Here is a 12,771-nt window from a genome sequence, read left to right on the forward strand (position 1 = left end):
TCAAATAACTTAAAACAGATTATCATTTGACCCAACAATCCCATTACTGGGTATAGACCCAAAGAGAAATAAATCATTCTACCATAAAGATACATGCATGTGCTTGTTCATCACAGCACTACTCTCAATGCCAAAAACATGGAATCAACCTAGATGCTTAACAGTGGACTGGATAAAGAAAAAGTAGTATGTACATATCATGGAATACCTGCAGCTATGAAATCATGTCCTTTGCAGCAACATGGATGGAGCTGGGGGCCATTATCCTAAGTGAGTTAACTCAGGAACAGAAAACTAAATACTGCATGTTATCGCTTAAAATTGGGAGCTAAACATTGAGAACACATGGACACAAAGAAGGGAACCATAGACACTGGGGCTTACTTGAGGGTGGAGGGTGGGAGGAAGGTGAGAAGTGGAAAACTACCTGTTGGGTACTATGCTGATTCCTTGGGTGACAAAATTATTTGTACACCAAATCCTTGTAACATACAATTTACCCACGTAACAAACCTGCACATGTACCCTCTGAACCTAAAAGTTGGAAAGGTAAAACAGTTCCATTTAGATTAAAGACTTAGTGGTAAAAAGTTAGAACAATAAATACTGTGGAAGACAACCAGGTAGAAGTACTGTGTAACCGTTAGGAGAGGGATATCCTATTAGCCAAGACAGGATATATGTCTTGAAGGGAACGAACATACGGAGGGAAATGAACATATTTTACCACATAAAAACTAAAAATTGTGTATGATAATAAAGGAAATGAGAGACTGAGGAAATAACTTCATAAAATACATAACAGATAAAGAGTAAATGTTCATAATAGTCAAAGAGCATTTCCTCGATAATAAAACCATATAAAAGAGAAAAGAGGTATATGGGTAAGAATATGATATGCAATTCATGGAAGATGAATTCAAATGACCAATTAACATAAGAAATAATGCTGAACCTAGGAAGCCAAAAAATTCAAAATAAAGCAATAATAAGACACCAGTTTTTCACTGATAAAACTGGAACATCTTAAAATAAGAATGCCAACTGCTGGTGCAGGTGTAGGGAAATGGTCACATTTACACAGAGCAGGTGGGAATGTGAATTACCGCATCTCTCCTAGAAAGCAACCTGCCAATCTATTCAAATTGACAAACGTGCTTCCAGCCAGCAATGCAAATGCCATAAATACCTTCGACAGAGACACATAGTATAATACAAACAAAGATGTTTCATGTAGCATTACTGGTAGTGGGGAAAACTGAAAGCGGGTAGCCGTTACAAAGAATGAATGATTTCTGTGTCTGTTGACCTGAAGGATTGACCAAGATGTATTGCTAAGTGAAACAAAATAAAATGAATGTATAGAAAAATATCTTTAATAAGAATCTAACCTTATAAAAAGGAAACAAAAAATATATATGGGTATACGTCTTTGTGTAGGATTATATGATTATAGAGAAATGTATGAAAGGGTATACATTGGGTTACTTCCACTGGTCCTCTTGGAGAAAAGAAAGTTAGAAGATGGAAGCAGAGAGGAGATGGGGAAAGGAAGTAAAAAGGTGATAGCAAAATGAAAACTGCCAATGAAATGATGCTGAATATACTTGTATGATGGTATTCATGTATATTTGTGTTTACATTTTTGCTCTTTTAATGAATTAAACTTACAACAAACTTGTCTATTTTACAGAAATCAGCTCTTAGATTTTCTATTTCCTGATGTGCAAATTGCTACTTTTAACTTCATGTTTACTCTCTGCCATTCAATTTAATTTGATATATTCTGTATCATTTTAACACATAATATCACATTTTTATCTGTATCTAAATTACTTACTTTTATATCTACAATTATTTAGAATTATAAGTTCATTATTATTCCAACTCTAAACAGCACTAAAAGGGGAATAAAAGGATAAAAGGCCAGAGACCCACATCCTCTGTGACCTAAACCCCACGTGGCTTGGCTGAAGCCAGGTCCTACACACCCTACAGGGATGCCACGTAACAGCGCCTCTTCTCTGGACTAATCCAGCTCTCAAGATGAAAGTGTTACAGCCCCTTAATGGAAATCTCCGCTGCTTCTCCTCAGTGCACCCTCCCTCCTCCCTCCCTCTCACTTTCTCCTCCTTTATTTCCCTCTGTTTTCCTCCTCATCCTCCTTTTCCTTCTCTTTCTCCCTCTCTCTTCTCTCTCCTCTCTCTCCTCTTCTTCTCTCTTCTCCCTCTCTCTGTGGTTCTCTCTCACACACACACCTCCCCTCACTCCCCTTGCCCCACTGGCATTGGATGTTGAGCTCTGTCCGCCAACCTCCCTGTGTTCACCTCTGCTGAGTATCTGCTTGTCTAACTCGCTCCCTGACCTGTCCATACTTGAGGGTTAGGAAGCTGTGTCCTGCAGCTGTGTATTCCGAGGACTCAGCACACTCCCAGAACTCAACAGGTGCTCAACAGAGAATGGTTTCTTTTTAAAGTCTTCTTGAGAAATCAAAGCAGACACCGTTAGCCAAGCAGACAAGGGCTAAACACAAATATTCTGCTCTATTTCTTTCCCCTACTCTACATTCGTTCAGATTAATGGAGACTATTTCAGAGGCAGGGCATGGAGAAGGCTGAGTATCTGTACACAGAATGCAGACATGCTGTTCTTTGTGTCTCATGAAGTATGGATGAGCTAAAAAGCTGGAGACAGCTCAAAGCAGTCGGGAGGGTAGGCAGCCTCAATAAAACATTTATAGTGAAGAAAATCTAGAGGCCTTAAATAAGGACTTCTGTCAGGAGTGAAGACTATAACCCACAGGTAGCACACCTGGGCTTGAGTTCACCCTGAGGCCAGTTTTTGTGAGTAAAATGTTATTGGGACGTCACCATGCCCATCATTGCACATAAGCTACAGCTGCTTTCACTGCTGGCCGCAGTAGGTGCCATGGAAACCCACTGCTCCACACGTCTCAAGGATTTATTATCTGGCCCTTTACAGAAAAACTTTGCCAACCTCCTCCTCTAAGAGGTGAAAAGGGTCAACTTTGCCTGTGCCAGAAAATGAGCTCTGCGAAGGAGGGGTCTGTCCCTGCTGTATTCAGTAATGTGTCTGGGGCACCTGGAGAGGCGAGGTTGCACACAGCACCTAACACAGGTCAGGAACAGCCTGCATTCTTGATTCAAAGGCCCACCCTGGAAATACATAGATGATATTTTCATTTTACTTCATGTAAAACTCCCAAAAGGAAGCATGTATTTTAAGAGTGAAGAATGAGAAGGCAGTGTTTCTAATAGGGCTCATGGAATTCCACCTCTGTTATAGCCAGAAGATTTAGGGTGAGTGTGACAGCCATGCCTGCCCCCACGTAAACTAACTTTAAAGTTCACAGGTCAGTAACCGCACATAGGCAATGTCAGTCAACAAACATTACTGTTCTATACCCACTGCAACTTATTTTAGTGGCCACAGAGCAGCGGGTAAACATTAATCCCACTTGTTGCTTTGTTTTACTTTTTGTTTGGAAGACGCAGAGGCAAAGCTTTAGGATTCTGGAAAGAAAGGAAGGAAAGAAGGAAGGAGGAAGGGAGGGAGAACGTAAGGGAGGAAGAAAAGGAGAAATCCAGGAAGAGAGGAATAGAGGAAGGAAGGAAGGGAGAGAGAGAAGGATGAAGGGAAACAGAAGGATGAAGGGAAAGAGAGAAGGATGAAGGGAAAGAGAGAAGGACGAAGGGAAAGAGAGAAGGACGAAGGGAAGAGAAATGGGTGAAGGGAAAGAGGGAAGGAAGGAAGGAGGGAGGGAGGGAGGAAGGAAGAAGGAAAAAAGAAAAGACAAAACAAAATACAAACCAGACAAAAAACTTTAAAGGGTAAGTTTCTTAGTCTATTTTGCATTGCTATAAAGAAATATCTGAGACTGGGTAATTAATATGAAAAAAAGGTTTATTTGGTTTATGGTTCTAAAGGCATTGGCTTCTGCTTGGCATCTGCCTGGCATCTGCTTGGCTTCTGGTGAGGCCTTGGGAAGCTTTTACTCATGGTGGAAAGGAAGGGGGAGCAGGCACATCACCTGGCGAGAGAGGGAGCAAGACAGACGCCAGGCTCTTCTAATTAACCAGCTCTCTCGTAAACTCATAGAACAAGAATTCACCAATTACCACTGGGAGGACACCAAGCCCTTCATGAGGGATCCACCTCCATGACCCAAACACCCCCCGCGAGGCCCCTGGGGATCACGTTCAGCTTGAGATTTGGAAGGGACCAATATCCAAACTACTCCAGTGGCTATTTCACTCTGGGCGAGAGTCCTCACCCTCCCACTGGGGAACACATTCTCTTCCACTCGCATTCCATCAAATGGGAATCAAGTTAATCCCAGCATTGAGAAATATTCTGGGAAATCTTGTTTTGTTGCAGTAAGGAACAAATTCATTTAAAAGAAGAGTACATCACTTCCAGGACCAGACTCACATAATGGCTCTCCTAACACCACAATAAAAAACCAAGCAGTCTGTCAACATGTGGTTCCTTTGTTCCAGTAACCTTTGGCTCTATTTATCTTTAATTATTTTCTTTTTAAATACTTAAGTTCTGGGATACGTGTACAGAACGTGCAGGTTTGTTACACAGGTATATATATGCTATGGTGGTTTGCTGCATCCACCAATCCATCACCTACATCAGGTATTTCTCTTAAGCTATCCCTCCCCTTGTCCCCCAACCCCCAAAAGGCCCCAGTGTGTGATATCCCCCTCTCTGTGCCCATGTGTTCTCATTGTTCAACTCCCACTCATGAGTGAGAACATGTGATGTTTAGTTTTCTGTTCCTGTGTTAGTCTGCTAAGAATGATGGTTTCCAGCTTCATCCATGTCCCTGCAAAGGACATAAACTCATTCTTTCTATGGCTGCACAGTATTCCATGGTATATATGTGCCACATTTTATTTATCCAGTCTATCATTGATGGGCATTCGGATTGGTTCCAAGTCTTTGCTATTGTGAATAGTGCTGCAATAAACACACGTGTGCATGTATCTTTATAGCAGAACGATTTATAATACTTTGGGTATATACCCAGTAATGGGATTGCTGGGTCAAATGGTATTTCTGCTTCTAGATCCTTGAGGAATCACCACACATCACCACAATGGTTGAACTAATTTACACTCCCACCAACAGTGTCAAAGCGTTCCTATTTCTCCACATCCTCTCCAGCATCTGTTGTTTCCTGACTTTTGAATGATCACCATTCTAACTGGCATGAGATGGCATCTCATTGTGGTTTGGATTTGCATTTCTCTAATGACCAGTGATGATGATCTTTTTTCATATGTTTTTTGGCTGCATAAATGTCTTCTTTTGATAAATGTCAGTTCATATCCTTTGCCCACTTTTTGATGGGGTTGTTTTTTTCTTGTAAACTTGTTTAAATTCCTTGTAGATTCTGGATATTAGCCCTTTGTCCGATGGATAGATTGCAAAATTTTTCTCCCATTCTGTAGACTGCCTGTTCACTCTAATGATAGTTTCTTTTGCTGTGCAAAAGCTCTTTAGTTTAATTAGATCCCATTTGTCAATGTTGGCTTTTGTTGCCATTGCTTTTGGTGTTTTAGTCATGAAGTCTTTGCCCATGCCTATGTCCTACACCTAGGAGCTGGCTTTTTGAAAAGACTGACAAAATAGATAGACCGCTAACCAGACTAACAAAGATTAAAAGAGAGAAGAATCAAATAGACACAAGAAAAATAATAAAGGGGATATCACTACTAATCCCACAGAAATACAAACTACCATCAGAGAATACTATAAACACTTCTACACAAATAAACTAGAAAACCTAGAAGAAATGGATAAAATCCTGGACACATACACTAAAGTCCCAAGACTAAACCAGGAAGAAGCTGAATCCCTGAATAGACCAATAACAAGTTCTGAAATTGAGGCAGTAATTACACAAATCAAAAAAAAGCCCAGGACTAGACAGATTCACAGCCGAATTCTACCAGAGGTACAAACAGGAACTGGTAACATTCCTTCTAAAACTGTGCCAAGCAATATTTATCCTTAATTCTTTCTTTTGAGACAGTTTACAAAAAAAAAAAAAAAAAAATGCAAGTGTGATGTTTACTTCTAAATGCACCGCTCAACATCACCCCAATCCTAAGCACATCAACCCTGAAGGTCACTGCCTCCAGGGCTCATGCAGTGGCTCTCTCATTCACATGGCACTGATGATATTAAAGGAAATAGAGTGGCTGCTTAAGTTGTGATGGAGAGCGCCATTAGTATTCTCAAAAAGCCCTTCTGTGAACACAAACTTCTTGCTCACATAATGGATCAAAAAGGCAAGTTGCATCGTGAAAGCTGCTTGGGGCAGAAGCGGATAGCTAACATTGAATTTTAAATGAAAAGTGTATTTCAGTCTTTGGTCTAGAGTTTTCATATAAGTACAGATGCTCCTTGACTTCTGATGGAGATACATCCCAATAAATCCATCATAAGTCCAAAGTATCAGGAATCCAAAATGCATTTAATACACCAATAAACCCAAGATTAAATTAAAAAAATCACAATTCAAACCAGCATAAATCAGGGCCTGTCTGTAGATACCTGGGAGGAATGTGAAGGATGGTCCCATCCATTCCTTTTCACACGCTGTGCTTTTAACGCTGCAGAGTGTGACATCCGCCTTTTATTACTTCATAGCTGTGTGTTCTTGGGCTACTTGCTTCACCTCACTGGGCCTCACTCTAAAGCACAGCAATAATGCTAAACATTGGCAACAGCAGCAACCACATTACCTACTGAATGCTTACTGTGCACAGCACCTCATGCTGGAAGCTCTTACACATTACCTTCTTTAGGCTTCACAACAATCCTGAGGCTACTGCCCATATTTAGGAGCAAGAGCTACGGTCCAGACGGGATTTGCACCGGGGGCTGACAACCGCAGAGCCCGAAGTCTTAACTTCTTTGTGTCTGTTATTTCATTGGATTATTATGAAGATGAATTAAATGATGTCTGTTAGGACATAACACAGTACCTGCCACAGAGGATCCAAGTAGGAATTATTATTAAATTACATAATAAGGTCTTCCTATAAATATGCTGATCTGTGAGGTTTTCACTTTAAACGAGAAAAGGCAGAGAGGCAGTTTAGAGCATATTTTAGAAACAAGAGCCCTTAATTCCCTAGGAAGGAGGTTATACATAATTTGATAGGCAATAGGAAGACACTTTGGCATTTTAAGCAAAGAAATGGCAACGCTGAGCCTTGAGAGAGCTCCCAGCAGCTCACGGTGTGCACAGTTTGAGCAGACAGCAAGTTGGGCCAGGGCCTGGAGAGAAAGAGCAGGAGCAGGAGGGCTCTGGGAGGCTGAGGGGAGCAGGGAGCAAGATCTTGGTGATGGAGGGCTGAGGGGAGAAGGGGAGCAAGGTCTTGGTGATGGAGGGCTGAGGGGAGCAGGGGAGCAAGGTCTTGGTGATGGAGGCTGAGGGGAGCAGGGAGCAAGGTCTTGGTGATGGAGGCTGAGGGGAGCAAAGTCTTGGTGATGGAGGCTGAGGGGAGCAGGGAGCAAGGTCTTGGTGACACTCAAACATAAAGGATGCCAAACAGTGGTATAAGGAAGAGAGTGTTATTTATAAGAGGAAGAAATCAGACAAAAGAAGTGACCAGGAATGTCAGGAATGTATTAGCAGGGCTAGGATGGAGCTGAAACGCCACTGGCCCCATCTGCAGTGAGACATCGGGTTGCTGCTCCACTCTTGCAAGGCTGGTGTCCATGGGACTGAAGGGACGCTGAGCATTCAGCGTCATGTGGCCTTCCAACTACACCTCCACAGGGAGATGCCTGTGAAAAAAGAATACACAGAACCAGAGTCTCACAATGTAATATCCAAACCTTCAGTCTACAATAGAAAATTACTCATCATGCTGGCTGGGTGCGGCGGCTGATGGCCGTAATCCCAGGACCCTGGGAGGCTCAGATGGACAGATCACAAGAGGCCCCGGAGTTTGAGACCAGCCTGGCCAAAACAGTGAAACCCCGTCTCTACTAAAAATACAAAAATTAGCCAGGCACGGTGGTGGGCACCTGTAATTCCAGCAACACAGGTGGCTGAGGCAGGAGAATCACTTCAACCTGGGAGGCGGAGGTTGCTGTGAGCTGAGATCACGCCACCACACTGCAGCCTGGAGAATAGTGTGAGACTCTGTCTCAAAAAAAAAGAAAAACAAACAAAAAAACATGGCCAGGCACGGTGGCTCACGTCTGTAATCCCAGCTATTTGGGAGGCCAAGTGGGCAGATCATGAGGTCAACAGATAGAGACCATCCTGGCCAACATGGTGAAAACCTGTCTCTACTAAAAATACAAAATTAGCTGGGCGTGGTGGTGCATGCCTGTAGTCCCAGCTACTCAGGAGGCCGAGGCAGGAGAATCGGTTGAACCTGGGAAGCAAAGGTTGCAATGAGCTGAGACTGCACCAGTGCACTCCAGCCTGGTGACAGAGTGAGGTGAGGCGAGACAAGATGAGAAGACAAGGAAGAAAGGGAGACAGAGAGACAGAGAGAGAGAGAGAGGGAAAGAGAAAGAGAGAGCAAGAGAGAGAAAGAGAGAGAGAGAGAGAGAGGGAGGGAGGAAAGGAGGGAGGGAGGGAAAGAGAAAGAAAAAACAAATTACTCATCATGTTCAGAACCAGAAAGTCACAAGATGTATGGAAAAGAAGATCGACAGATGCCAACATCAAGATGATACAGATGCTGAAATTGTTGGACAAGGATTTTAAAGCAGTTGTCATGAAAATGCTTCAACAAGCAGTTATTCATCCTCTTGAAAGAAATTCCTAAAAGAAGAAAAAGCTCAGAAAATAACTAAATGAAAATTGTAGTAAAATATGGTAAACACAATTTTTAAAAACTCACTGAATGAGCTTAATAGTGAGGATGCCACAAGACAGACTGTATATAATTGAGGACAGATTAAAATTATTTTACCTAATCTAAACCACAAAAAGAAAGTAGATTCTAAAATAAATAAATAAACAAACAAACATTCTCAGGGAACTAATATGACAATTTCAAAAGAGTCAATTTTTACACTATCAGAATCTTGGAAGGAGAAGAGAGAGACAGGATTGAAACACTATTGAAAGTACTGGAAGAAATAATGGCTGAAAACTTCTGAAACTTGGTCAAAGATGTAAGCCTACAGATTCAAGAGGCTAAACAAACCTCAAGTAAAATAAACCCAACAAAATCCATACCCAGAAATATCATCATAAAAAATAAGGTAAAAAATCTTAAAAACAGCCAGAGACAAATAACACATTGCATATAGTTTTTAAAAATGCAAATGATAACACACTTCTCATCTAAAACCATGAATGCTAGAAGAAAATTGGACAATGTATTTCAAGTGCTGAAAGTAAAGAGCTGTCAACTATGAATTCTACATTCAGTAGAAATACCTCTAGAAATGAAGGACAAATAAAAACACTCTCAGCTAAAGAACTATCAAGCAAATTTGTGCCCAGGAAATATCCCTTAAGGAGTTGTTAAAGGAAGTTCTCTACATTGAAAGGACATGACAACAAAGGAAAGTCTGGAACTTCAGAAAAGAAAGAGGAGTATGGAAATATGTAAGAGTAAGAATAAAAATATAATTGACAATCCATCTTTTCATGAGTTTCTTAAACAGTATTTGATGGTTGAATCATAACACCATCTGATGTTGTGCTCAATGTATATATAGGAAATACCTAAGATAATTATATTCAAAAGGCAAGGAGAGACTAGGGAACTGAATGAAAGTAAAGTTTCCATACATTACTCAATGTGGTAAAACATTGAGACTGTTATAAGTTAATTATGTATGTATTTATTCTTACAGTAACCATTAAGAAAATCATACAAAACAAGATATTGAAAAACATTATAAATAAATTAAGATTAAATTCAAAAAACTATTCAAGTAATCCATGTGAAAACAAGTAAAAAGAAACATAGGAATGAGAGACAGAGAAAATAAATATTATAATGGCAACTAGAATGCTAGTATCTCCTAATATACTAATAATTACCTTAAATGTAAATGGCTTAAATAACATCAAAGCTGAGAGCCAAATCAATATCACAATCCCATTTACAGTAGCCACAAAAAGAATAAAATATGTAGGAAAATAGCTAACTAGGGAGGGAATAGAGCTTTATAAGGAGAACAACAAAACACTGATGAAAGAAATCAAAGATGACACAAACAAATGGACAAAGGAAAAATCAGTATCATTAAAACGGCCATATTGCTCAAAGCGATTTACAGATTCAACACTGTTCCTATCAAACTACCAATGCCATTTTCTCCACAGAATTAAATAAATAATTCTAAAATTCATATGGAATCAAAAAAGAGCCTAAACAGTCAAAGCAATCCTAAGCAAAAATCACATCACTCAACTTTAAACTATATTACAAGGCTACAGTAACCAAAATGCATGGTACTGGTATGAAAACAGACTCATAGACCTATAGAACAGAAAACTAGGTGTTGTTTTCTCACCTACAACCATTTAATCTTCGACAAAGCCAACAGTAACAAGCAATGGAAAAAGGACTCTCTATTCAATAAATAATGCTGGGATAACTGGTCAGCCAGCCACATGCAGCAGACTGAAACTGGACCCCTATTTATCACCATATATAAAAATCAACTCAAGATGGATTAAAGACTTAAATATAAGACCTCAAACTATAAAAATCCAACAGGAAAACCTAGGAAATGCCCTTCTCAATATTAGCCAAGGCAAAGAATTGAATAGCTTAGTCCTGAAAAGCAATTGCAACAACAAAATAAAATTGACAAGTGAAACCTAATTAAAGACCTTCTGCATAGCAAGAGAAACTATCAAGGGAGTAAACAGACAACCTACGGAATGGGAGAAAACATTCACAAACTATACATCTGACAAAGGCTTGATATCCAGAATCTATAAGTAACTTAAACAAATCAACAAGCAAAAAACAAATAACCCCATGAAAAAATGGGCAAAGGTTAAGAACAGACACTTCTTAAAAGAAGACAACATGTGAAAAAATGCTCAGCATTGCTAGTAATCAAAGAAATGCAAATCAAAACCACAATGAGATACTATCTTATACCAATCAGAATGACTTTTGTTAAAAAGTCAAAAAATAACAGATGTTAGCAAGGCTGGAGAGAAAAGGGAACACTGTTGGTGAAAATGTTAGTTCAGCCACTGTGAAGGGCAGTTTAGAGATTTCTCAAAGGACTAAAAACAGAACTACCATTATACCCAGCAATCCCATTACGGGATATATACCCAAAGGAAAATAAATCATTCTACAAAAAAGACATATGATGCACCCAAATGTTTATCGCAGCACTATTCACGATAGCAATGACAGGGAGTCAACTTACGTATCCATCAACACCTAGATCGGATAAAGAAAATGCGGTACATATATACCATATAATAATATGCAACCATAAAAAATAATGAAGTCGTGTCCCTTAAACAACATGGATGCAGCTGGAGATCATTATCCTAAGTGACCTAAGGCAGAAACAGAAAATCAAATACCACATGTTCTTACATGTAAGTAAGAGGACACATGGACGTACAGATGGGGTCAATAGACTCTGGGGACTACTAGAGGAGAGAGGGAGCGGGCCAAGAGCTGAAAGCTACCTATTGGATACTGTGCTCACTACCTGGGTGACAGATTCATTCATACTCCAACCCAGCATGACACCATATACCTTTGTTACCAACCTGCACATGTATCCTGATTCTACAATAAAATTTGAAAAAAAAAAAAGATTTAAATACATTTAAAAGACACACCTTTTAAAAATCTTGATGCAACTGCATATTGTTTATAAGAAATTCACATCAAATTCAACAGCACAGAATCTTCACAGGGTAGGTAGGTTGAAAGTAAAAGTATGAAAAAATAAATAAAATTAATTTTAAGAAAAAGCAGTAGTGTCTATATTAATATTTCATGAAGTAGACTTCAGAGAAAAAAATTACTAGTGACACAAAAGGACATTAAATAATGATAAAAAGACTGTTCCACTAGGAAGACATAACAATCTCAAATATATATGTACCAAACAAAAGCATCAAAATACATGAAGCAAAAACTAATAGGCCTGAAGAAGAAAGATACAAATTTATAGCTATCATTGAGAACATCAAAACCTTACTTAAACAACTGATAGAACCATTAGACAGAAAATTATCAAGAACATTAATCTGACCAACTCAATCCACCAACAGAATCTAATTGACATATACAGAAAACTCTACCCAGTAACATTGGAATCCACATTTTCTCCCAACATATGTAAAATATTTACCAAGATATTCCATATCCTGCAGCATAAAATAAATCTCAAGAATTTTAAAATAATTGAAAACACACGAAAGAAGTATGTTCTTTGACCACAACAAGTCAAAAGAGAAATAAAGAAGAGAAAGACAAAAGGGAAGTATCCAAACACATGAAAATTAAATAACACACTTCAAAATAATCTATGGGTGAAGAACATATGTCAAAGGAAAAATTTTAAAAGTACACAGAACTGAATGAAAGTGAATACATAACATATCAAAATATGTGGGATGCAGCTAAAGCATTGTTGAGAGAGAAATTCATAGCTGCAAAGGCTTACATTAGGAAAGAGGAAAGGTCTCAAATCAATAATTTAAATTATTATGTCAAGCAACACGAAAAAGAAAAGCAAAATAAACCTAAAGTCAGCAAA

General features: G+C 39.2%; 1 protein-coding gene and 1 long non-coding RNA gene across 3 annotated transcripts in view; both read right to left on the bottom strand.

Moving 5' to 3' along the window:
* The window catches only part of GABRG3 (gamma-aminobutyric acid type A receptor gamma3 subunit), a 556,557-nt gene that overhangs the window by 333,339 nt on the left and 210,447 nt on the right, over window positions 1-12,771 (bottom strand). The gene's annotated exons all lie outside the window — the stretch shown is intronic.
* The window catches only part of LOC103885679, a 36,382-nt gene continuing 29,673 nt past the window's right edge, over window positions 6,063-12,771 (bottom strand). The window contains exon 2 of the long non-coding RNA XR_648927.3: window positions 6,063-7,833. This is a non-coding gene — a long non-coding RNA (uncharacterized LOC103885679). The remainder of the gene's footprint in view (window positions 7,834-12,771) is intronic.

The sequence above is a fragment of the Papio anubis genome, chromosome 7 (assembly GCF_008728515.1).
Source record: "Papio anubis isolate 15944 chromosome 7, Panubis1.0, whole genome shotgun sequence".
In the NCBI taxonomy this organism is placed as follows: Eukaryota; Metazoa; Chordata; class Mammalia; order Primates; family Cercopithecidae; genus Papio; species Papio anubis.